The sequence below is a fragment of the Thunnus thynnus genome, chromosome 23, assembly GCF_963924715.1.
Source record: "Thunnus thynnus chromosome 23, fThuThy2.1, whole genome shotgun sequence".
NCBI classification, from domain to species: Eukaryota; Metazoa; Chordata; class Actinopteri; order Scombriformes; family Scombridae; genus Thunnus; species Thunnus thynnus.
Genome location: NC_089539.1, coordinates 19,383,642 through 19,410,929, shown reverse-complemented (window position 1 = coordinate 19,410,929; position 27,288 = coordinate 19,383,642). Strand labels below are relative to the sequence as shown.

Genomic DNA, 27,288 nt, shown 5'->3' with positions numbered 1-27,288 from the left:
TTTTAAGTAGCACTATACACAAAGTACAGCTGAGGCTGATGGTCATTGGACTTTGGTCAAAAATCGAAGTACTGGACAATTTAATATTTGACCTGATAATGCTAGAAGAAAAATTAAGGGATCATCAATGTTATTACAAGGGAGACATGAAGGTATGAACCAATTTTCAGGGCAACAAATCTAATGGATTCACATTTCAGTCAAAACCACAAATGTCAAACTCCCTGTGGCACTAAATGAAAAGTCAGAAGATCACGAAAGTCATTAGGATACAGCGTCTAAGAACCGTGAATGTCTACAACATTTCATGACTTTCCATCAGGTAGAGGTTGAGATATTTCACTGGATAATTGAAAACCTGAGATATTTCAGTCTGGACCAAAGGGGTTGAACCAACCAATCGACCGACTGACATCAATAGAGCAACGCTGCTAGCATGGCTTAAAAGAGTGATTTCTACTTAGCAGCAACATCTTTTGAAAGTCACATCAGAGGAAAATTCAGGATCAATGATATTTCCCAAGTGTTAGTAGCTGGTGACCTGATAATTGATCACAGGCTGAATAATAGCATCTTACAAATTATAAATCACTGCCCCATTATGTCCAGAAACATTCAGTCAATATTCACAAGTGACCAATCAGACTTTGACATACATTATGGTTGTAGTGAATTCTGTACCAACACAAACATGCTCATACATCTACAATTAAATATGCTTGCTGCTGTTTTAGATCTCTGAACTGTAAAATATTATGTATGAATTGGTTTATTTCTGCTATATAATTACCTTGGCAGCACTTTGTTTACAGTCTGCTCACACGTTTACAGGAAATAAGAGTTTATGGGGTTGAATGAGACAGTTGTCAGTCACCATGAGAGATGACATCCACTGGCAGATTTAGTACTGATTGACCCAAATGGTGAGATTTATATATCTTGATGTGTCAACAGACCAATAAGCCAAAACATCAACCAAAGCAAAATCAAAACTAGCAACAGCATTTTAACTCTAATGCGTATATGACTCAGGTAAGCTATGTAAGTGCTTCTGCAATTTTTCAAAACACCATACTTACACTTTTAGTATTTGAATAAGGGTAGGTGAACTCTGCAGAAACCACTTATTAGTTTTTCAAGTAAAATTATTATCCAGAATGAGTCACCTTACAAACTTTTCTCTGCTATCTGCACACTGAAAATGCCGGGAGGTTACAGAGCTGTCTGGGTCAAACTCAATAAAACACTCGCAAATTAGCAGACACTCACAAAAACTGCTGCCATAAAAACTAGCAAATTACTTAATGGAACATAAGGTTTTTAAAAATCCCCATAATGATGTTTACTATAAGTAAGATGGAAAAATAAAATAGTTCTGCAAAACAACAAAATCAACAATGCTGGAAGCATTTTAGGCTTGCCTTTTATCACATGGATAATTTGGTCAAACCATTTCTGGTCTTTTTTTTGTTTTTACTGTGGACCAGAAGGAACCCAGGGGATTAGTGGTACAGTAGGAAACAATTCTTTCTGGGGATTATTGATGGCTACTGAACATGAAACACGTGGAAAGGAGGAATAAAGACTCCGGCAAAATGTGGAACCATGGTACACTTGGATTTTAACCCAATCATATGGCATGAAGGATGATTAATATGCCTGCTAACGGGAAAGGGCTGAGACATCTCTGGATGTGATATCAGGTATGAGGCGTAAACAGCAGTGAACACTGGCAAGTGAAGGTGGGAAGTGCACAGTGCATCAATCACCGGTGACAGCTGGGACAAGACGCAGGGAGCTTCATCGAGAGAGAGGAGTGGGTGCTCCACTACATCAAATCAGACAGTGCTAATCAGTAATTTCTGCAAATCTATGTCTCCAACCAGGAACCAAACAAAACCTCTCCAACCGCTGTCATGTATAAAAAGATACAAGAGAATTATCATATAACTTAACAGCTACAAAATCGATTGGTGCTCATCAATCCTGATATATAAAATAATAGCTCTTTGGGGTACCCTATATTCACACCAACTTGGAGACTTTCCTGAGGAACAGCTACTGATCAATCTAGTGACTTTTTCCAACTTTTTCTAACGTCTGGATTCCCAAAAGACTGGTACTGTTGATGTCACTTAATGGCTGCTTGCTTTTTGACTACAGTACCTTGCATTCAGTATAAACTCATCCCTTCATCATAAGCAGGAGGCTACATATGCAAATAATCAAATGATGTCTAGCAACTAAACAGCCCCTAAAATCTTTTAATATTTAACATCTCACCTTGCTGCAGTGATGTAGAAGTGTAGCAGTACATTGTGACGTAACTAGTGGGTGTGGTCACCAGTGCAACTGAGCATACTTCACCAAACCGCACCCATCAAAGATGATTGGTGGCATAAAAATGTTTAGTAAAAAATAAAAACATAAATAAGTATGGTATAAGTGCTGACAGCAGGTAAGACATGAAAAGGACTAGGACCACTTTGCCTTGGCTGATCCTGCAACAACTGTTAACCTTGTCAACACATTAATGTTAGAAAAAAGTCCAGCATCAGACAGCAACAAGTAGAGAAAGTAGCTACCAGTTTGAAGCACTTCCCAGGGAAAAATTCTCAGCACTTAAATGTATTCGTTTAGCCCATCTGTGAGGCAAGTAAAGCACTTTATTTTTCTTTCATTTCTGAAGTCTTCAGAAGTTGAACTATGTAATTATACCGGGCGAGTTTGACTTATGTGAAATGTGTTCATTTTTAAACCTGAATGTAATGTCAAAGCTTCTCTGCCTCACTGTGCTTAATGTAGCCAAAGGAAAATCAGTAAAACAGGAGCTTGATGGTGTTCTGGGAGAACTTACACTAGTTTAACACAAGTATTGTTATATGTTCATGTGTCTATATGTTGACTTTATATTTCTTTGTTTTCCTATTAATCATTTTTCAGCCCAAAAGCTGTTCTTCTTTTCTTTGAAAAATATTTCTATGAGTCAAAGTTCAGTCTACTAAATAGAGAATGCACACAAACAAAGACTATTAGTACGTCACGTATAGAAAAGGCTAATGCCTTTCACCGACTCAATGGCCACTCCAGTTCTTCTGATCACAGCTGACTTCACTCCATTGAATTAGCACACAGCCTTCTGGGCTACAGGCTCAGGGGCCATATTGGAGCCTCAGTGGTGAATATTAGATTGCACGCCTCCAGATCTCATTAAAGGAAGCAACAGGACAATGTCTGCATCGCAAATGAGACCAGAGGCCATCAAGCATCCTGACTCCCAGTTGGATTTACTGATTTGATTGATATTGTGTGTATGCGTCAGAGAATAACAGGGTAAGATGTCGTTTTCAGTAAATATAATTAGACCACTTTTACAAATTACACAATTGGTGGAAAATTGGAATTTGGGATTGTAAAGCAGGCTGTAAATGGCCTACATTATACTGTCCATTACATACACAGGTCATATGACAGATTCAATGAGCAGGCTATTAGCCGGACACTTACAATATGGTCAGATTGAGGGGTTTCTTCCAGTCTTCCTTTTCAAAATGGCAGTTCACTGAAAGAGAAATATCATGATGTCAGTGACCATATACATACAAATATTTGCCTTGAAGACATAAGGGAATACCGTATAAGTCTATGACAAAATACATCATTATATAACACACAAGTGGTTCAAATAGTGGTACAATGTAATCAGTTGTGTCAAATGAGTTCATGAAGACATATAAAGTTTCCCTGAAAATTTAATTAGTGGGCCATTGCAGGTTTTTTAACAAAGATGTCCAGCATTAGCCTTGGATCATTAGCCGATGTTTTAAGTAACATCTACTTGTGCCTGAAGGCAGAAGTTTTACAGTAATTAACCAGTGGAGTAGCCCCTAATTAATACAGTTCAGTGCCAGTAAAATTTCCCAATGTCCACTATTAACTGAAAAGAAGTAGGTTGATACTCCAGAGAAGTGGAGCGATAGCCAATAATAGGCAATTTAAAGTAATTAAATTCACTATCAAATCCATAATACTTTTCATTAGACTGAGCAAACCTTACTCATTTATTCCTGTCTGTATTAATACAATAAATCATCTGAGTGACTAAAACACACCTTATGTCAAGCTGCCCCCATGTAGTTATGCAAAAAAAAAAATTTTCACACCACATTACTGATAGGTATTATGACGTGTATATGACTTAAACATAATGTAAAGCCCTTTAAGTACTTATAGAAAATGTTTACAGCATACCCTGCATATGTATGGTTAAGCTCTCTGTTTTTGTTTGACTGTCTCCAGGAAAAACAGAAAGTGTTTTGGCAGTGCGAGAGAGACAAGAAGTGATAATTTTTCCAAGCTGGGGTGATCTCATCAATCAAGAAATATGCAGGCATATTCTCTTCCAGATGGAACACTTTTAATTGACCATTACTTTGCTCTCTGTTTCATCATGCTGCATTTCTACCACCTAAATAAAAACAATACTTATAGTTTGTGATCCCAATTCTCCTTTACGCCTTCCTCAGGAGAACAGTTGGTGTTAAATTGGGCAGAGATAATTAAGCTTACAATCAGTTAGCTTCAGTTTCAACCAGTTAGGTTTCTATAATGAAAGACTGACTTCACCCCAACCTCAGTCCTCTATTTCAAAATGTTAATAAGTCTTACAATAATTGGTGACATAAATTGGTGGTCTCGTTTGCAAGCTGCAGATGGCACACCATGAACCAATAATACAATAATAACAATGCAATAATACAACGTATGTTGGGCCACTTTAATAGGTTTAGAGGACAAACAAGCAATATGAATCATGAATGTTTATAGCTCTCCTTGCAGTACTAAAATACTGGCTGACCGCAATGGATACTCTTCAATTGATCTTGTGCAGTTAACTAGGAAATACGTCACATTTCTGAAGGTGAAGACACGTTTCACTTTGACTTTAATTCTCTCTGGAATCCAGCAGTGTAAGATGCCACCAATCCACATCTCAGTTAATCTTGGAGAAAGGTTAAAAACACCCTGTAACAAGTTCCAACCTTGACAACGCTAAAATTGTATTGTGTACTGGCTTCATAGTGTTTCTTAATTGGCCCTCTACAGGGATACTGCTGTTAAAGAGAATATAGCGGATATTGCTGGTAGTAATGGAGGCAGGACCCTTCATACAGATGAGGTGTTACCCTTCTAAATTAGATGTAAGTGGGGTGGCCAATATCACACCACGACAGGGAGTTTAAAATTGAGATGCAATTAACAGGAATGGGAACTACTGTGCAGTGTAATGAAGCAAACTTCAGTCAAGTCCAAAAGTTCCAAGTACCTACTTTTCAAGCTCCTTTTCTTGAAATATACAAATCTATTTTGCAAAACCAAATCCTCCTGCCAAAATGAAGATGAAAGAAACATTTTCCAATATTCATGGTTTTATCACTTCTTCTCTAGATAGAAACATACAGATGGAGAGAGAAGACAGTGAAAGTTTTGTTCATTGATTACTAATGGCAAAAAATAGGTACCAGAGCTGGCGTACTGTGTTCCAAAAGATGAGGCCGTGAAAGATATAAACAGCCGCTAATTAGTGGCTGATATTTACCAGTAGACAGCAGGAGGGCTTTGAAAGCTAACTCTGTGCTTTTACTGAAAAGGTGTTTAATGAACGTGTAACAGTCATGTGGGTTTGAAGAACAAACACCTCACTGTCTGCCTATTGCGATCTATGATCCTAAAATAGACTTCAAAATGCCCTGGGATGCCTCACAATCATGGACACCCAATAAGCTAGGTGAAGAGGGCCTTAAGACATGTCTATTTTTAAAGGGAGCGGGGTCAAGAATAGACCATTGTCCCTGAGTGATGGGGACTGATGGCCCTGCAGCTAAATCTCACCATAGGACGCCTGAAAATAAGATGTCAGTGTGCTCACATCACATGCAGGGAATGCCCGGAAATCAACCCAGGAGTTCTTGTTAAATACTCAAAATATCAAGGTAAACATGCCATATCATTAGGGCCGCAACTAATTATTATTTTCATTATTGATTAATCTGATGAGTATTTTTTTGATTAATCTTTATTAGACCTATAAAATGTCAGAAAATGGTGAAAAATATCAGTGTTTCCCAAAGCCCAAAGTGATGTCCTCTAAGTTTACTATAGCAGAAGACTAAAGAAACCAGAAGATATCCATTTGTATCATATTATATCCATTTGAGAGGCTGGAACCAGATAATTTCGCCATTTTTTCTTTGAAAATTAGAAACAATTCATCAATCATCAAAATAGTTGGTGATTAATTTTCTGTTGATTGACTAATCAACTAATTGTTGCAGCTCTACATATCATTATTCCTCCTCCCTGGACTCTTATTGCACAATGCATTATCCTGGCAGGGTTTCATTACTGATGTTGGAATTTACATCGTCGTCCTTCTGAAAAGAAAAGCTCTGGAGCGTCAAACCAACCAGAAGTATGTGGATTACAAATGGATCAGCCATCACCAAAACGACAAAATTTAATCAAGATTTATAGCATAGTCTGTCATTGTTTTTGCTTCCAGAAAAAGAAAAAACAAAATAATACAATTAATGGAAAAGAAATACTGTCTATACCAGGACAAAAAAATAATCACAGTATGTAAACAGACACCGAGGATTAAAAGCTCATCACACAAAAAATCTAATTCAGTGATATAACAGATTACTGAGAGGTTGTAGAAACCTAATATTAAAGAGTCAATCAGCCAAAATCCATGTGTTTTAACCCATTTCATAGTATTCATAGAGCTCATCGTACCCTATTACCCCACTAGAACACTGCACTCCCAGAATGCAGGCTTACTGGTGGTTCCTATAGAGTCTCCAAAAGTAGAACGGGAGGCAGAGCCTTCAGCTGTAAGGCCCCTCTCCTGTGGAACCATCTTCCAGATTCAGTCTGGGGGGTAGACATCCTCTCTACATTTAAGAGTAGGCTTAAAACTTTCCTTTTTGATAAAGCTCATAGTTAGGGCTGGCCCAGGTTTTGCCTTGGACCAACCCCTAGTTATGCTGCTATAGGCCTAGACTGCCGGGGGACTTCCCATGATGCACTGACCTTCTCTCTCCTCCTCCCTCTCTCCATCTGTACGCATTCATGTTTCATGTACCATAAATACATGTTACTAACTTGGCTTCTTCCCTGGAGTTTTTGTGCTTTTTCGTCTCACAGGTTCATATGGATCATAGTTGTGGACCCCTTAGTTATGGACAGTGGACTTTTCCAACGACCGTGGCTGCAGGGAACCGGTGCTGGTGTGGTCCTGCTAATTAGTCATATTTCTATTATTATTATTGTTGTTATTATGCTTCTTTTAGTCTCTCTCTCCACTCTCCCCTTCCCTTCTTCTTTCTCTCTCAACCCAACCGGTCAACGCAAAAGTTTCTTCCTGTTAAAGGGAAGTTTTTCCTTGCCACTGTCACCAAGTGATTGCTCATGAGGGAATGTTGGGTAAAATAAAAAGCACAGTCTAGACCTGCTCTATGTGAAAAGTGCCCTGAGATAACTTCTGTTATGATTTGGCGCTATATAAATAAAATTGAACTGAAATTGAAAATGTCATAGCTTTCATAGCTATTACACCTCCACAACTTTGTCATCCTGTCTTTCATTCTCTGCTCTCACATTCAAAAGAGCCATCTCATGCTGTCCTGCCTTCCCACTAATATCCACAGCAAACATTCATCCTGGGAGCCTGCTGGAGGTGAGCTCAAACATTATTATCACGAGGTTTCATTGCTTGTCTGTGGACAGAACAGGAGCCATCAGTCTCGTCATCAGCAGAGTGACCAAGCCAGACTGGAGTGGCATATGGACTGGCAGTGTCTTTTCATGTTACACGCTTACTCAGGCCTTTAAGATCTTTTTGCTGCGTCAATTCCACTAGACATCAGAAGAGTGTAATAAGGCAACATCTGGTAAACTGTTTATGTTGATGTCATGTTATGCTCTGCCAGCATTATAGAAGTTTATATATCAGTTTTATGTATGTTATTGATTTGTTAATGATGCCAACATTACTTTTTTGTGTGCTAAAAAGAGCAATTAGTTGATTGAAAAAGAATTAATCAGCAATTATGCCAAGCAAATATGCCAAAATATTTGCTTGGTTTCTGCCTCTCAAAAGTGACAGTTTATTGCTTTTCTTTGTCACTATTATAGTACACTGAATGTCAATACAAGACATTTGAAGACGTCACCTTTGACTCTGAAATTATAACAGGCATTATTCACTACTTTCTGATACAGACAAAACGATTAATTGACAAAATGTTCAGCAGATAGAGAAAACAGTTGCAGCCCTAGTGCTAAAATACAAATATATCATTTCATTTCATTTCAAGTGTTCATCTTTAAGCCAGTGGTGCTAGTTAGAGAGAAATGAGCTGCCAAACATAAAACCATATAAAGTTTTTGACTGTGTAATATATAATACAGTCATTAATTCCAAAACTGTTCAGTCTGAGGAGGAAACGTCTGCTGGTCTGGATTAAAGTTTTTTAAATTACTTACAAACTCCAGAACTTCAAATAAACCATCCTACAATATTTGCCTGACTCTTAGACTTGTGACTTGTCAATTTCAAACAAAACTGTGTAAGGTTTTCTACTTTTTATATCAAATTTTTCACTCGTTAGGGGCACCACTCTTCATTTCATTAAATAGAAATTTGTCTCAATTTAATCAATCTCACTAACCAAAGTAGTACCTGGAAACATGGACCTCTAATTCTCTGCTTTAAAGAAACATACAAACAGTTTCCTAAGGATAAATGAACATTTACTCACTAAATGGGTTAACAAATGAATAAATGAGAGAGTAACATTAAGAATTAATGGTGTCAAGAGTCAAGTAGGATGAATGCAATGAAATTTTATATGGCAAGTTAAAAATGATGACTTGAACAATGGTGAAGGATGGTGACCATTAACCTGCTGGAAAATAGTTGTACACTAAGATAAACTAATCAAACTTTTCTAGAGGTTTAAAGTTCGATTCAGAGAATAAACAACACAAACTCTTGATCAGCAGGAAAGGATTCAGTCTGCTCTTCGTAGTGGTTTCCTCAGATGCACTGTTGGTGACTTTATTGGTTCAGTGCGTCCGCCGATGACCCGGGGTGGTGAGTCGGTGTCTCTTCAGCTGACTCAAACACGGATCAGCTGCCTGGGGCTTATGTTGAACTCAGCGGCTACCCAGCGATGTTGTTTCTCTTGAGAGCGATGGGGGTGCCCACAAAGACAGGGTCAGTGGATTTCTTCAGGTGACCTGGTTTGTCGCTGGAGTCACAGCAACAGTTTTGTAGGTAGAAAACTGCTTTGAAACAACTTTCTTAAGACAGCAAGTGCTGTTGTCAGGGCATTGAAGATCTTGGTCTGTCGTGGAGTGGGTCGTTTAGACTTTGAATCTGCCGACTACTGACTAAACTTTCTTAGCTAAAACAACTAAAAGTAACTCTGATGGCCAAGCGAAATTACTTAAAAGCTACAAAAGCGAAAGAATGTTAAAATTGAAGTTGGCTGTCATTAAGTTAGACTCTTACTTGCAGTCTGGGTGGAAAGGAATAAAACTACAGGTGTTCCAGACTAAAAAAAAGACTGAAGAGAAACAGAAATGTCTCGGACAAACTGCAGATGTGTTCACGAGGTATAGATGAAAAGAAGAGAGCCGTTTTTTTGGTTCAGGTTCAGGGTGTTACCAAAGAATGCAGTCCCTTTTCTGGTCTGGCCAGTATGTGCTAACACAGACAGAGAGTAGAAGAAAAGAAACAGAAAGGGGATAGACAAAAGAAACTGGTGACAGGATTGCCTTAATCAATTCAATCAATCAGTCCTTGTATGTCTGAATTTCTCTTGATGTTCCCTTAATCTTGGGATGAATCGATGAAGGAATGTGTGATATGTTCCAGTCAGGTGTCATAAACTTCATGACACAGCCGGGGTCCTTGAGGTCAATTCTGAGGAACCTTTAATGTCTACACTTAAAAGTCCCTTTTCCAGGAAAAGTTTCTTGTCCTTTTATGTCTGAATTTCTCTTGATGTTCCCTAAATCTTGGGATGAATCGATGAAGGAATGTGTGATATGTTCCAGTTGGGTGTCATAAACTTCATGACACAGCTGGGGTCCTTCAGGTTATTTGAGCCTCAGTGTGATAGCCTGCAAGGTATCCAGACCAGACACCTTGCAGCCAAATAAAATCTTGTATTTTGCTTTTACAACTGTATTTAATTAAGCAGAACAAGAATAAACTTGTATTAATTTGCTGTGTATGGTATAAATGGCAACTACAATAAGACTGATTAGACTAACACTTGATTCATTTTGTGCTTTCAGTCAAGAGCAAAGGTTTTGAATGTAGTTGAAATTGACATTGTGTCATACATACAAGGTTCCCAGTCCACTACAGATAAAGTACAGAACATTTCCAAATAAATACATGTATGTCATCTACATAGAAAACTATTCAGAAAACATCAATATCGTACAAACAAAATAACTTTGCTTTTAGTTACCGTAACCAATACCTTAACAAGATAAAACACCACAGAAGACAACATCAGGTCTTTCTCAGATTCAAAAATCAACACATCAAATATCCTCCAGTACACAACGCTGCAATACTAGAATGCAATAGGAAGGACATACTCATGATAAATACAGCACACAATACTAAGCTTTGGCTCATATTGCTGTTTAGATCTCAACATCTATTTAATAAAAAGCAGAAGGGGCCAATGTTTAAGGAACAATGGTGGACCCTCTGTTTAGCAGCAGGGACACAAAGCCAATATCCGGTATGAAGATATTACCCCTGAGAAAGGAGAGCCTTCATCATTCTGTAAATCTGTCATCCTCTTCTTAGAGTTGGATGGAGTGCCTTCCATTGTTTTCCTGAAGCTGGTTGCTTCCTTCCAACCAGACCAGCAGCCTTGACAACAGCCAGATCCGAGGCCCACTTGAATTTGGCTCAAAGACTTTGGCAGAAGGATACCAACCAGGCTGTCAGCAAACAGTAAAAAGATGAATACACTTCTATTCTGCCAAACCTTTACACAGGGGCACTTGTATTTTTGTGGGATGTAATGAAACTAGCATATGACTCCTGTCTTTTTCTTTTTTAGCTGTTTACATATCATACATTAGTCATGGCTTCTTTTGTATTCAGAGTGACATCTGGAGTTTACACCTCTACTCTCCTCCCTCAAAAAATTACAGACTAGGACATGATGTTTTTTGTTCTGCTGACATATTTGTTATGGATAGAGTTACATAAAAACAAATGATGACATGACTAGCCATTACATGTGTGTTCCTTATACTCATTTGAGTATCAGATCATGAGTACTTATTTGAGAATTTTTAGTTATAGTCAGAGTTTCTGGCACAACTTTGCCTGCTTCCAAAGTGCATGAAGAAAGGAAAGCAGTCTTATAGAGTCACACCTCCAATTTGACTCTTTAAGAACAGTATTGTGATAGTATTAGGAACTTTATTGTAAAATATTGTACAAGCCTACAAAATGTTATAGACTACAAGCCAAAACAAGTTAAAATGTGTTCTTCACACAAGTGTTTCTGGAGTTTTGACACTGAAATACTGTCAGTTATGAACTTATTTTTACCCCATATGGTGCCTTTAAATGCACAATCTTAAGTACATCAAATTACTCATTGAACAACCCTTAGTATCGTATGAGAGAGATCTTTCATAGAGCCCTGTTTATTCAAGTTCTTCAACATTGCATCCTTGGAGCTGACAACTTTCCTTGATGAGTTTAGTTAAAAAGATGTCCTCAAGCTCAACAAGTAATCACAACAAAAACTGACAGATGAATCTATCTAAGGAAAAAAATATGTTGCCCTAGCCCAGAGAACCAGCTGAAGGACAAGCTAAAACTTCTCAATTATAAACAAGCTAGATACGGTGAAGGTCAGGAGTGTTTTTTTGCTAGTCAACACACCATCTGGCTAAAGCAGGCAAGTAAGCTTTGATGCCTGTATTCACACATCCAGGCCAGGACCTCAGAACTGACATCTAACTAAACTGATATAGTGAGAGACCCAATTAGCACTGAGAGACAAATGAAAGATAAACCTGAGCCCAAGACATTTTAGTCCCCGGCGAGCAGCATGAAAGTTATCGTAAAACGAGCGGACCCTGGGAAGTCTTCTGGTGTTGATGAATAGGAACACAAGGGTGATGACTAATGAGACAAACTCCCAATGAAGCATTTATAGATTTAAACTGAAAACTGAGACTCTTTTCCTCCCGGTATAGAAATAAACTCGCAAAGAAAAGCACTTGAAGAGTGAATTCTTCTACATCACTACTATGGTAGACATAATAAAGTAGGTCATTGCACTCGGATGCTGATGACGTGCATGAAACATGTTCTTTGTGAATATAATTTTCATGATAAATAGCTGATTTTCACAGCACCGCATCATTAATTTAGGTGATGTTTTTTTCCTGATGTAGGCATTCTTCTGAAGACTTTTTTCCTTTACTCTGAGATATTACTGTTTAAGCTTGATCACTTCAGAGCGTTAACAGTGAAACCGCATAAGAATGGCCCGGCGCAACTCATTTCAGCACATCAATTCTGCTCCGCCTGTCTGCCGAGGCTGGAAGAATAATTAAATGTTTTGTTTGCTTTGTTTTTTTGTGCAAAAGGAGAAAGGATGGGTCTCTGCTGTCAGTTACTGGATGATCTGGTGCTCTGGTCTGGCCAGGCCTGTCAGTCAACATTTCTGTCTCTTGACATCAAAACATTTGATAATCACGCTGCTACAGATGCTGAAGGGGAGGGGTAAGAGAGAAACAGCCTGGTACGCTGCGCCTACTAATTATACTGCATGAGATGTCTCTTTGTCATCAGACTAAATTGCATGACATTTAACAATAAATTGCATTTTTGCCCGTTTACTAAGCTGAATGTGCTCGAGTAACAATTGAAACTGAATGCATGCAAATGAAAAAAATAAATATGTGACAGAAATATAAGAAACAGGCGTATCCAGTGTGGAGCATCCGTGGCTTTGGTTAAGATTGTTTAAATGGAGAACATAAGCTGATCAAACAGACTTGTCACTTTGATTATGGAGATAAGTTTCTTTGGCAAACATATGTTTACTCCTCAAACCACTAAAGGCTTTGCCGGCACGCTGCTCTGCGTGTAGGTGGAACACAGTCGATAAACAGCACTCTAAAGCTGCAGGTAAAGTGGGCAGCCTCAAATTGAACTGACCCTCTAAAAGAACATTTTTAGTCTAATCTGGAGTGTGTGTTTTCTTGTAGAGGCACTTTGATTGGTCACGAGGGGCCAGATTTACTTAACAACACCGAGGTTATAGTTTATAGATGTTTAACTCTGATGGAGCCAGCAAATAGCGATTACCTTGGAGCAGCAGACAGCTTCATCATGAACATTACTACAACTCAGCTGAATGGAGCGAATGTAAGCACTCAGCATTAACTAAATGAAGTAAACCTATTAAGAGTAGAGTAAATAAAGTGAAATGTTTTTTCTTTTGTATAAATGAGATGCTGTTTCGGTCTGGTTGAGTGCTACAAAGAACTTCAATAACTGTCTGGGTAGAGTAAAATGCCCTTGAAGCTGGCACTCAAATCAGACAGCATAATAATATTCAGATGGTCTCCCTGCATGATGATGACACAGCACTGGCAAGCCCTGTCTCTCCGGGGCTTTGCCCTTGAATGATAAAGCCTTTACCCTTTGCATTTACGCAGTTATTTCCATTGCAGGCTTTTCTGCTCATGCAACATCACAATTATATTTCTTGCATCTATTATTGCCAGTTTGAGCACCTGAGACAGACGACTCCCTCTTAACGTGGGAGTTGAAAGGTAAGCAGACTTTGCATAACTTGAAGCCTCACACGGTTTATTGAAGGAGACAAGCATGACCATGTGCGGCATACTGCCAGGCACGATGGTCACCTCTCTGGTCAGGATGACCCACTTCAAGCCGAGCATCGATCAAACCCTGTTTAATTTGAAATAGCATCTGAAGTCTCTGCCAGTATGAGTAAGCTGTTTAAGACAATGCTCTTAGGATTAAACCTAGATCCATAACGCAATTCCGTGAGCGCCGATCTGTCTTTGTTTAAATGATACGGGACTGGACCGGAAGATAGCGAGCTAAACCTGGTTGCTGGTAAACAATTTTATAAGTTCACAGAATACGAGCCAATCTACAAAGTGGATCAGACACTCTTTGAACTATCCCTCCTGTCTGCTTAGGGTTGATCAGGGTTTCATCCTCTCATGTAACACAATCAAACTGAATGACAGCACTCAGAGTCTGCACTCTGGATAATCATGCAATCAAATTGCATTATTTGGCTTCCACAGGTGCAAAGCGAATGTGGAGCATTTTCCACTGATGCTAATTTGAGTCGTGTTTGGCTCATTTGCCTCTACAGATCTCTGCGGAAATCATTATTCTATGATGAGAGGGTTTTCTTCATATTTGAATGTTTGGTAATGGGATGTTATAGACTATAATTTCAGTGATAACAATTCTGTGAAGGGCTTTAGTGCCACATTATGTTATTCATTTATAAACATATACAGCCAGCTATCTGGTCCACCCCAGAGGCCGTGATCACCTGGTGCGACTGCAGCCGTGCAGACAAAAGATCATTTCTGTCAATGCAGATGTTTATACAGGGTACATTTTTACTTCTCTGGCCTATCATTATGGCAGAGAAATACATATAGATATCACCCATCTCTCTATCTAAAATATAAATTACCAGCTTGAAATGTAGTATGAGTTCTCCCCATCGTCCATGTTATTTCATCAAAGACACGGCATTAGGGATTCTAGATTGTGGCTAATTAAGAATGCAATGTAATTATGCCTTGGCAGAAAAGGACGACCTTTTTTGATGTTAATGTGAAAACGGGCATTGTTACTGCATGCAGATGGCACATGAATAGCAAGTTGAGAAGAAAAGCAAAAGATCTTGCCGAGCAGGAGTCTTTTTTTTTTGCCAACGCTGACTTTACCAACCCTGTTTTAACGGTTGCTAGGCGACACTCATTAGTGTGCTCCGCTGATAGGGAGAGAAAGATGGGATGTATGAAACCAAAGTTAAGACTTCTGCTCAGAGGCAATTAGATCTCTTTAGGGACAGTTTGGTAACGAATACCGACGGCTGATATACTGCTCTGGTGAGCCTGAATATACACTGTATAGACAAATATTAAACCTGTGTTTTGCAAGCTTTACTGATTATGAGTGGTTGGAGTTTCTTCCAGGTATTTTGTGGTGTGGTTACAAACATTTTTGATATGCTCACTTTACTTTAAATTGCTTTTGTCAGCTTATATTCATTTATATATATTTTTTTCAACAGCCCACTGAAACCATTATTAAATTATTGGGTATAACTTGGAGCTGAGAGCTATAAAGTGATATCTTTTCCAGTTCAGAAAAACCAAAGAGACGTGCCTTTCATTTAAACCAAACCATGTGTAGCTGCATTGTATTCTGGTCCATTCTTGGTTGGTGGATGAAGAGGAATGTCTGTCTGTGCTTTTGATGAATTTCTCCCATCATATTGCTAAATATCAGTGGAAATTCAAGGGTTGAGAAGTTTTACCGCTCCAGATTTTTTAAAAACATTTTCTGCTATCAAACTCCATTAAGGCTTCTGAAAATCTCTTGATGTGAAGTCGCCAGTATCCACAGGAAAAAGTAAAAGGGTCCATAACAAAAAAAACCTAGAGTGGAGATTTGGAAAAAACCTAGAATTAGCTTGTTCCCAACTTGCTTTATATTCAATAAACCTGTGCCTCTACATTTAGATAACGACTGCTAGTGTTGCACTCTATCACAGATATTTCATTACTGACAGAAATGCCTATTTGCTGTTTTATTGCCTCAGATGTGAAACTAGCTCCAAAAAGGGAACGTACAAAATGTAAGAAATGAAAATATAAAGCCGGATTACTGAAGCGTTATTGGAGAAAATCCACAATGTTTACTGTTTGAAATGGGCAACTGTGACCTTATGATAAGCACAAATCACCCGAGATACATCTACATAAACACACACACACATACACACACTACACTTTGTTTAAATACACTATTTAAATAATGTATTCAAATAGATAAATTAGTTATTCTTTTCATTTTGAGTATGGAGAGGAGAAAATAACTAGTAATCTTTAAAAGGGTATGTTTGCCCTTGTTACTCATGGGTGCATATATTTGATCTCAAACACATAAATCATATCCACAACCAGTTCATTAGTTTCAGATTGAGTGGTGAGTATTTTGCAGTTAAGAGAGTAGAGAAAATCCAATTTTGCGCTCATCCTACTCGCCAATTCTTTCTTTGGGAATCTTTGAGGTGGCTCGTCTAATGAGCTCCCATGAAATTTGGTTTCCACACTAGACAATATACCTCATTGTGTCCGGGCCAACATTTATTTCTCCTCTCCTCTCCACCCATAGTGCATACACGTGCTTACACACACTACAGAGAGAGAGCAATTTGAAATTTGAGGAAGCTGCCAAGTGGAAGTATTCAGTGATTACTTTGAATACAATTGATATGAACGTTATTCAGATGAGCAGAATGGCCTTTTAGGTGAAAGGACTTATTAGTAATTTAAGTACAATACACTTTGAAGGTCAGTTGTACAGACGGGACTTGCATGAAAGGATAGGTTCTGGTCTTTTCAACCCTATTTTAATACAATACTCACATGCTATAGATATATTTAAAGAGTTATTGGTCATTGCAATCATTCCTCCTCTCTATTCTGGCCATGAACTTTTGCAGCAAGACTACACTGTAAATGGGGAACAAAATCCACATACTAGCCAAAGCTAATATGAGGCTTCATTAGTTTGAATTAGTTTACTTTTTTGGGGGGTGGGGTGGGGGGGTACAAAATTCCCTCTATGCTTCCAGGATGAGGATTCCCATTAGATTTGCATAACTGAGACTGGTGAAATGCCATGTTAGCTTAGGTTGAACTTTTGAATGCATTTTTGCAAAGAACGAGGACCATCTTTTAGTCACTCTACGCTGAAAAATATTGCTTCACGGCAAGTACGGGGGGGGGGGGGGGGGGGGGGGGGTAACTGCAGCAATTGTAACTCTTTAAATGTACATATGGCATGTGAGAATTTTTATAACTTGAAAGAATGTGAGCCTCTCCCTTCAAAACCACTTCAGTTAAAAATCGTTGCCAAATTTTTCTTTGCTGCCTAAAAGCATGATGGGCAAATGAACATAATTAGAAAATACACAGTTGGTATGATAAGGAATTTTGAGACATAATCATATCTAAGGGCATACACTATTTCTAGTGCAGCCATATTGTGTGATCAATAAAAGTACTACTATTCTGATCATATTGTCATTGTAGTCCTCCCAGATCCTACAATGCTTTCCTTTACAAAAGTAGATCAACTGCTCAGTCTGGATTGTAATGCATGATGCAACAGACTTTTTTGCCTTTAATACTGAACAGCAGCATGTTTTCCAAGTTACAAACTGCAAGGGTATTGCCACCGAGGTAGCTGTCTGCGGCCCTGAGTGCCCTACATGCTTATTTTTGGCCCACTGTCAGTATTTAAATAGATAGAACGAAGGTCCTTTTGTACGTCAGGACATCAGGACACAAACACACACTAACACACACACACAAAGCATCATCTAGCAGCCGCATAGATTAAACTGTTTTAATCAAGTTTGTTTGATGAGAGCATGGTTTGACTGGGACATGCATCTGGCAGCAAAGGACGGAAGAATTGAATTAGTCCTGCTGTAGACAATACAGTAAACCTTTGTTCCTGAGAGTGACCACTGACCATTTTCCATAATATTAAGAAAAAAAACGTCCTACCTATTGCAGATGAGAATTAGAGGAACTGTCATGGGCAGCATACCTGTATGGCTGACGGTAAACATTTTGGGTTTTTACAGATTTTCACCACTATCAAAATTTGCTTTTGCGGTTGCCTGGATTATGTTTCTCCACACACCCAAAATGTCTGTTTTCTGTTTAAGAAGAGGCTCGGCATGTTAGTTGGCAGTAAATTGGGCAGTCTTGTGGACGGCACGGCACAGAAAATTCTTCGATAATAGAAAATAAGGAGAAAACGGGGGGAAAACAGAAATTACCTGCTGATTATGCACCAGAACCTGTCTGGACTGGTTATATTTGTATTTCAGTAACAGAATTGTGTAACACTATGAAGATGATGTTCCTCAGCAATGACAATCATAAATACAATGTGAAAGGTGTCAAGATGCTCATTTTCGCAGCAGGGGATAGTGAAACTGTGAAAAAAAGGCAATCGCTCACCTCAATGTAATCATATTCTCAATTCTTTATTTGTTCGAGGCCACCAGCGGTTGCCAGTGACAAGCCTATTTCCACCTCCATTTTAAGATAGCAGTGAAGCCAGCGGGGTGCGTGCAGGATCTGACTGCGGCCCGTCACAATGGCATATTAAAACCCTCCTGTTATCCTCAAATTTACTAACATCTTTTATCCTTGAGGTCAATTTGACCCCTGCAATTTAAACCTCCAGAAAATGATTATAATTAGAATTGTTACTCAAGTTAATGTGTCAGGAGTGTGTGCATGCTCCTTGCAGACATATTTCTTCCATTTCATATAGGTGTTGGTCTTAGAGTCTGTTAGGACAGACCTGGAACCTGCCATTTTTCCTGCCTGCAGTTTGAACCACTGGAGGAGTTGGGGTGTGTGTCTTTGTTTGGATGTCCTTCACAACAGTTGTAGCAGCTGTTGATGCTCTTGGAAGGCACCGTCTTATCTTGATATTAGGTTTCACCCAGCTGCTCCAGGAAAATCCTGCTTCGACTCAGTTTTCTGCTGTTCCAGTCCTTGTTTATTTTGCTCCATGTTACAAAGGCATTGTAAGCACTCACTTCAATGATGCTGAAAAAAATGACAAGGGGCCAATGGCAAGTCATGCATCGGCAGCTGTATGTGGCTGTGACCTTGTCCAGGTTATCAACCCCTCCCTGTGTCTCATTGTAGTCCAAGAACATTTGTGGTTTTCTGTCTTCTCTGGTGCTCAGGGCAGCATCTTTGTGCACGGTGCTCATCAGCAGGATATTTTCCCTTTCTTGGGGCCATAGGAGACGACAGTGATTCTGCCAACGAAGGCAAATATTGAAGATGTTACCTTCCTGTTTTTTTTATCTTCCTCTTCTTCACAAGAAGCTCAGACTGTATTTGGCCGTTTTGCTTGGTATGTATTGTCTGAAGGGACAATTCCCATGAAATGCAACCAGACGTTCATCCACAGTCACTGGATTGTAAAGAAAACATGAAATGTCTTTATAGACATGGTGGCTGGAAATATTGCCCTTCAAGGGTCAGCGTTCCAAAGGTTGGCCCATGCTTCACCTTTTGACTTGTACACCCAATGTAGGCTTGCGAGTGGGTCACATCAAGTCTTTCCAACTGTCCCCATACACACACCTCTCCTCTAATTTTGTCATCTCAAATACATGATGATTTTATGTCTTGGACACGGCTGACAGTTTATCTGGTGGGGCCTGGAACCATTTTGATAACATTAGCAGCACTAAGTCTACCCTATCCTTCAAGTGAGGAGACGAACCATAATAACTTTCCATTTTTGGAAGCTAACGTGTCTGCTGGTAGTTGAGAGACAACAGGAAGGTTAACACTAAGGGTCTCATTCTCATCAGAGGAGGATGCCTCATAATAAGGGTGATCTTCAAAATTATCCCCTGTCTCAGACACATTCTCCTCTATGTCACTTTCACTGTCAAAGCGCTGTGACAAAACCTCATTGGCAGAAAACCTTTGCTTAGAGGTCATTTTCAATTAAGAGAGAGCATAAAGAAGGTCATTTTCAATTGAGCAAGAGCTTAAAGAGAGAGCACACAGAGCACCAAGAGAAATGGTTTAGAAGGCTGATGTACAAGCTATTATATGTTTACTTCTCCCCTATGTTGTGTGAACTATCGAAGTTCTCCTGGGAATTATGTTTTCCCCTCCATGTTGTGTGAACTATCAGTGTTTCTTGCACTACAGCAGGTATGGTTATGTTAGGTTAGGGCCATAAAGCAGAGGAAAGTTTTAATATGATACAATGTTAGTCTCTGGCTTTTGTTTGATATCTAGTGTTGCCGACACTACAGATGGGTGACAAATAAAAGGAAAAACCAACATAAAGTGTCTTAGTAAGGTGTTGGGCCATCACGTGCCACCAGAACAGCTTTAATGCACCTTGGCATTGATTCTACAAGTCTGTGGAACTCTTCTGGAGGGATGAACACCATTCTTCCAAAAGATATTCCCTCATTTGGTGTTTTGATGGTGGTGGTAGAGAACAGTGTCTAACACGTCAGTCCAATATCTCCCATAGGTGTTCCATTGGGTTGAGATCTGGTGACTGAGAAGGCCATAACATATGATTCACATCATTTTCATACTCATCAAACCATTCAGTGACCCCTCGTGCCCTACGGATGGGGGCATTGTCATCCTGGAAGAGAGTATGCCCATCAGGATAGTTGTTTCATCATTTGATGAAGGTGAACAGTCAGAACAACTTTGTATTGATTTGCAGCGACTCTTCCCTCTAAGGGGACAAGTGGACCCAAACCATGCCCGCAAAATGCCCCCCACATAATAACAGAGCCACCGGATCTCCTGTATGTCCTGTGTACAAAATGTGTACAGGACATTGAAAACATATTATCGTGTTAATTTTATTTTTACCCAGTTGTCCCCATTAAATTAGGAAAAGTCATTAAATATGAAGCTAAAAAATGATGTCAATCATTTATTTAGAGATGTTAAACACTGAATGGGGTCAAACTGACCCCAAAGATAATAAGACGGTTAAATATTCGATGAGTCAAGCTATTTGAACTTTTTATGACCTTTTATGTTTCATTAAGAAGTCAGAGCACAGTGCCCAGCAACTCAGACTGAACAAAATGGCCAAGGTCTCTAACAGCTCTGACTATGATTTGTCAAAAATCTACTTCTTTTGAAACTTCTCTTTGAAAAGAACAGAGTCCTGATTTAATAACGCAGGGGGTAACAGCAGTTATACGTTAATGATATGCAATCAAAGTTAGTATAGTCTCTATGAATATGTTTTGATGTATGAAAAGGCCAATTCTGTGAGCCTGCAAGGCACCGGTCTGACTGTGACTGAATGTATATTACCACCTACAGTGATGGATGCTTTACCTTACGAGGTAGCTGCATTTATGAGATCTCATGAGATTCTATCTCGTCAGGCTTCAAGTCATGCGCTTGTGGCCGAACCACCAGTGGTTCAGACCAATCAGCGTCTTAGAACTACTGGCAGCTACGGGTGTGGTTTAAGTACAAGGACAGCAAGAAATGATAGACGGAGATAGAAAGACGGTTCAAACAATCACCTGCTGAGTATTTTTTGAAAGTGCCTGCCTTTTTCCAAACAGTTTCTAAGGAAGACTTCTCAGATGGTTCTATGTAACAAACCATCTGGTGCGTCAGGTTAATGGATGCTAGGGGTGTGCCATATCGTATTGTTCACAATAATAGTGGTATAATTTTAATGTGATAAAAAAAATAAGTATCATGATAATGGCAACATTCTGACTTGCTGATGTAATGACCTCATACCGTTACGCAAAGCAACAACAAGCATGGCTGAAAGCAAAAGTAACATTGCTATTGGCTCCACAGTGGAGCAGTTAGTTCTAAAAAGGGTCTTCAGTAGTGTGGAAGTGGTTTGGTTACTAAAGATCAGATGTACAACATATTACATAATATGTAAGAAGTGCAAGAAGACTTTAACAACCAAATGGGGAATACAACAAACTTATTTCACCACCTCAAGCAGAGGAGGCCCACCCCTAATGGATACAGATTAGTTTACAGCTCAGGCTGACTAGACAGACTCTGAGGCAAGGTCAGAGGTGATATCTGCTCCACTGGAGTAATGATGCAAGAAGAAAAGTCCAGTCAGCCTGATCGGTGACCAAAGCGTCATCATCTCTTTGTGACGCAGCTCACTCTGCCTAATCATTTGTTTTTGTTCTGGCAGAAGGTACTCTACCTCCCTAGCTCATGTCCATTATCCATAATTAACAGAGCAGAGGGCTGCAGATGAGGCAGGGGCTCAGTAAGGAGACAGAAGTGAGGTTGCATTAGTTGAGCTCCTCCACCATGATTTAAGCAGATTCAAATAAGGATAAAAGAAGGATTAGAAAATAATCCTTTAGCTTTCCTTATCCAGCAACATTTACAAGAAGGTTTGTGAATAATAAGCACCATTTTTGCAGAAAATGACCCACTGATTTTTTACAGGAATTTACGGCACCTCAATCAATACAAGTGATTCAAAACTTCAGAAAACAATAATATGAAAGCTAATAAAACTTGTTAAAATGAAGAATGACTATCTGGCATAGTTAAGTACAGCCTCTGTCAACAGTCTAATCAGGTACCTATTCAATAGTGAAAAGTATCGTTAAGCAGCACTTATTGTCTAGACTTCCCAGACAGTGAAGTCTGAGGACAAAGTTAAATCAGTGCTTTCATTCTTGCTTGAAAGCGGAGTTGTTGAAACACACTTCACCAAAGAGTCTGGAGTTTGAGACAGAACTGAGAATTTGACCTTCAGCTGCCACCAGTGGAGCTAATTCATAATAGAAGGGCACTGAAACAATCTGTGAACGTAGATAGATATTACCTTGCTTTCAAATTCTGAGAAATTCATTTCTGTCATTCCATTTGCTGTTTTATCAAGAGTTTCATGCAATCTCTGTGAATTCAGTATATTGATAGTAGAGGTCCTGACAGGTCCACTCTGTTCCTAGTAGCCAGGACTCAACCTGAGACCTGAGTGGATTTATCAGCTATCAGCTCTGATCATGTGGTGTGTCAGTATACTCGCAGGATAATAATAGTTCCTTGAGGAGAGGTTAAGACTTTGAAATGTAAAGTGCAAGGAAAAGCAACATGTAATATGTCTTCTAACAACTCCAACTAAAAGTTAGCAAACTGTGTAAAGCCAGCAACTTTCAAGAAATGCAAAATGCTCAGTTCAGCCTCTGTCTGAAACAGACTGTTTTAGCTCCTGTCTCTTTAAGGCCCCCCTCCCGAAGAGCCCACTATGTTCTGATTGGCCAGCTGTCAGAAGCTGCCCCCTCAGCATATATCCACCAGCTACTGAGGCTACATCATCAAACTATGAAACAAACTACTGTATAGTACTAGGAGCAACAAAGGCTATGGAACGGACAGACATTTATGGGCATGCACAACGAGCCGATATCAGCTCATCAGCAAGGTAAAAAAAAACTTTGTAAACAAAGCCTTCAGGGCAGATTGAAGCCCTGGCTTTTGACTTGCAGGGAGCATTTCTACATACGTTAATCTCAGGTTTTGGTACTTTGACCATGTTTAACATAGACATCTGACATCATAAAAGTACATAAATAACAGAAAATCAGAAAAAAGCATGATATGTCTCCTTTAAGCTAACTGCTTGTAAATGCAGTGTGTCATTTTGTATTTCTATATGTTAAATACACAATCATAAGTTGAAGTTTAAGTGTAAGAGTTGTTTAGAGTTGAATTCACCAAGCAGCTAGGCTAACTCAAACTATTCTGCAAGTCCCAAGACATCTTTGTATTGAAGGCACAAGGATAAAAGATATTTTGATCACTCATGAGATGTGGTTGAACACTCATACATCTAGAAAGTTGACCTTCAAACTTAGATTACTTAAATGTATATTGATCTTCCTACTTGCTGTTGCTTAGACAGAAACAAGGGAATTTGCCATAATGTTGAAGGGTTACTTGAAGTAATTTTCAATGATGACTGCAACAACCATTATTTACTTTCCTTGTCATATTTGAGTAGCTTATTTATTCACTTGTAACTTTTTGTTTTCCTCATCTCTTACTCTCTTCTGTCAATGTCCTCTTTGTCTCCTGATCTTAGTTGTTGAGAGCAGCGGCAGCAGTATAATCCCAGCCTCTGTCCCCCTTTTGTATCTGGCCTTTCATATGATATAATCTATTAAGAAAGTAACTAAGCGACTGTGCAGATTAGTGTCCCTGCTGAGTTCTGGCACTGTTCCATAAAGTACAAGAAAATGCAAAGCAGTCCACTCTGCTTTAGATAAGAATTAAGTGTAGTGTTTAATAGAGCCGACATGTGACAGGCATTAATCAACAGCTGTGTATTTGGCCGAGATAAACACTATGAGAGCAGATATACGTAACATTAACAGACCTTTCTTATGTGATCAGTATGCAAAAAAGTATGTTCAATTTTGATCATCATGATTAGTATATATGGATACTAATTTGGAAAGTGGGATATTAAATTGGTTCAGCTTTGGCATTATATCGTGCATATAATCAATGTCAGTCAACCCTTTCATTTCAGGATGCTCAATTTCCCCTTTTAATAGGAACTTAATGTCCATAGGAAATGCCAAAATGAGGACTGTAATTTCCCAGAGCCACACTACATTCATTATCAATGCTTGGTAAACAAAAGCTTCCATTCTTGCCATGCTCAGTCTCTCAGCCCACAACTTCAGAACTGATCCTAATCCATTTGCATTTCAGTATTTTGTAAGAAGCAATTACCAACGCTATAACAGACCCCTCTCTAGGAAAGTCATATATTGATTACTAATTAGTGCCTAATGAAAACGCAGCCAGCCATTGTTTGGTAGGTTAAATTACTTTTCTGATTATGCTTTCTGCATATGCATATACACAATTGTTATTTTAAAAAAAAGGTGATGAGCTCTCAGGGAGTGGGCGGAGACGCTCCTATGATTGGCTCATGTGGTTTTCTGCTACATTTCCAGCAGAGATGTGTGTTATATAAGGTGGTCTGTTGCGTCATGTGAACCAGTCTGTGCTGGACAGAAGTGCTGCTTCTTGCTGTGGCATGTGTGTGTATGTGTGTATGTACTGTATGTGACAGACCTTGCAGGATTTTATAAATGAGCTGTCAGTAAACGTGGTAGTATTGATTGTAGAAGAAATATCAGGTGGATTTTCTTGATGCAAAATCCACATGTCAAGTGGGTCAAAGCATAAAAATCCTCCTCAAACAAAGTCTCCCTGGGAAAATGATAATATTGGGCGATTCAGCAACAGCTTTTGATCTGCGTCAATGCATGAGTGACATAGATTTCATTTAAGAAATCAGTAGGTAATATCTGCTTAACTCAGGATTTACTTCAATGCGCTTCATGAACAAAGAAGCTGCCTCCAATAAGGCATTAAACTGATTTCTGATATGTTCTGAATATATCAAATAGATATTTTTTAGGCATTTAAGAAAAGAATTATAAAATACACTATAAAACACTGCTTACAAAAATTAGACTGTATAACCGACACAGTTTAAACTCAGTTACCAGTTTGTCATCTGTAGGTTCACTAGTACTAATGCAATTTAATACAACAGCCCTGTAAAACATCCTCCCTTCAGGAAAGTTATAATGTTCAATCTATATATAAATGAAGGTGGACTAAATATTAGAAACACCTCTCAACACAGTTCAAGTCAATAGCACCATGAACATCAGCCTCTAAAATGACCATCAAGTTGAATCAAAAGCTCTTGAAGTTTCAACAAAAGCTTGATGAAGGTGGGATTTATTGCAGGTTTGTATTAGACTGTATTATTTTTAGCTATGTGACTGTAAACATGTGATAAGTGAACAAATAAATCACATCAGTAGTTCATCTTCATGGTTCATGAGTGACTATTTAAACGCACGATATGTAATTTTCTGCTGCTGGGGGTCTCTCAGTCCAAACAATAACAAAAGACAGAGTTTGATGATGTTGTGATGTAGTGTGGGATCATGGGAGTTGTTGCCTTCGTTAAATAACCACCATTGCTGTCATTGCAGTCAGCTTCTCCCAGGTTCAGCGTTCATCGCTCAGGAGGTTTTTACCGGGAGAGCTGAATTATCCAGAGGTCTCCTCTTCTCCAAAACAAATGGAGCTGGTGATTAAAACCAGTAAAAACACTGAATAAAGTAGTTTCACATTAAAAATCAGTGTTTCTCAGACGCTGTTCAGTGGATGCAGGACGTCCGTATGGGCTACAAGCTGAGCTGCCACTAACGTTTGCTCGGCTTGTTTCTCTAAAAACTTAAAATCCAGACATCCAATGACTAAAATCCTTCATCCGGTTAAAAGATATCAATGAGCAAGATCTAAAAAGTGTATTGTAAAAATTTGGCTTACAACTGGATAAAAAGTCAATTTATGACAGCCTCTGACGGACAACCACAATGCAGACACATGCACAAAGAGGATTCGACGCCACTGACAGGCAACCAAATGCAACGGACTGTTACCTTGATTAAAATTAGAGATTTCTCCGGGATAATTTAAGTATACAACTCAACAAAATATATAACATAGGTCTAGTTGTTTTTAGACATTTTAATGTGGAACAGCTAGATATTGGGCCTTTAAGTCCAAATCACAGGACAATATGAGAATAAACTCATTGTTTGTCCTCAGGAGCACTGAGTTTAAGTATTTTGAAGAGTAAAGAGAGGAGTGCAATCAAGCCCCTCTTCTAACTTATTATTCCTGCATAACAGCTCCCACTGAGCTCCTGTTCCCCTCAAATCACATGCAAATGTAATTTATGTTCCCAAGTTGGCCACATAAACTGCCCACCCACCTCCCAGGATATTTGCATGTGAAGATTGCACTTCTACACCAGTGAGAAGGTGGAGGGAGACGACGTGAGGAGGGGACTGTTAGGGGGTGAGACTGTGAAAGCGCGGTATGTACCCGAAACAAATTCATATTCATCAGTTTGTTCTGGAAAGCTTGTGGGACACCACAAACCACAGAGCGTAGAGTATATCAGTCTATGCACGTCAACGTGATGTATATGCCATAGAAAAGTCTCTCGACCTTGTTAGGGCCTAAATAATAGCTGCGGTTACATGTACTCACACTCAGACGCCATCTGGTTTAGGTGTTATTTTGTCCATCTCTTCAACTGTTACTCACTGACGTAGACATGCCTGACTAATGGCTGTTCTCGAAGATGTACTGGTACATTGCGGTATCACCTTTGTATATTCTTCTGCTTTACAGTGGCTGCACTTTAAATGGATTGAGACACAGTTCACGTCAACAGTTTGACCCACGACTCATTGATTGAATGCTAAGAAATCAAAGGGC

The 27,288-nt window shown here is 39.1% G+C and overlaps 1 protein-coding gene across 9 annotated transcripts in view; it reads right to left on the bottom strand.

Moving 5' to 3' along the window:
* syt1a (synaptotagmin Ia) overlaps window positions 1-27,288 on the bottom strand; it is a 203,969-nt gene that overhangs the window by 132,501 nt on the left and 44,180 nt on the right. For 5 of the 9 annotated variants that reach the window (XM_067581625.1, XM_067581624.1, XM_067581631.1 and 2 more), the window contains one exon: window positions 3,508-3,562. The exons of the other annotated variants lie outside the window; for them this stretch is intronic. The gene's annotated coding sequence lies outside the window, so the exon portion shown is untranslated. The remainder of the gene's footprint in view (window positions 1-3,507; window positions 3,563-27,288) is intronic. 9 annotated transcript variants of the gene reach the window in all.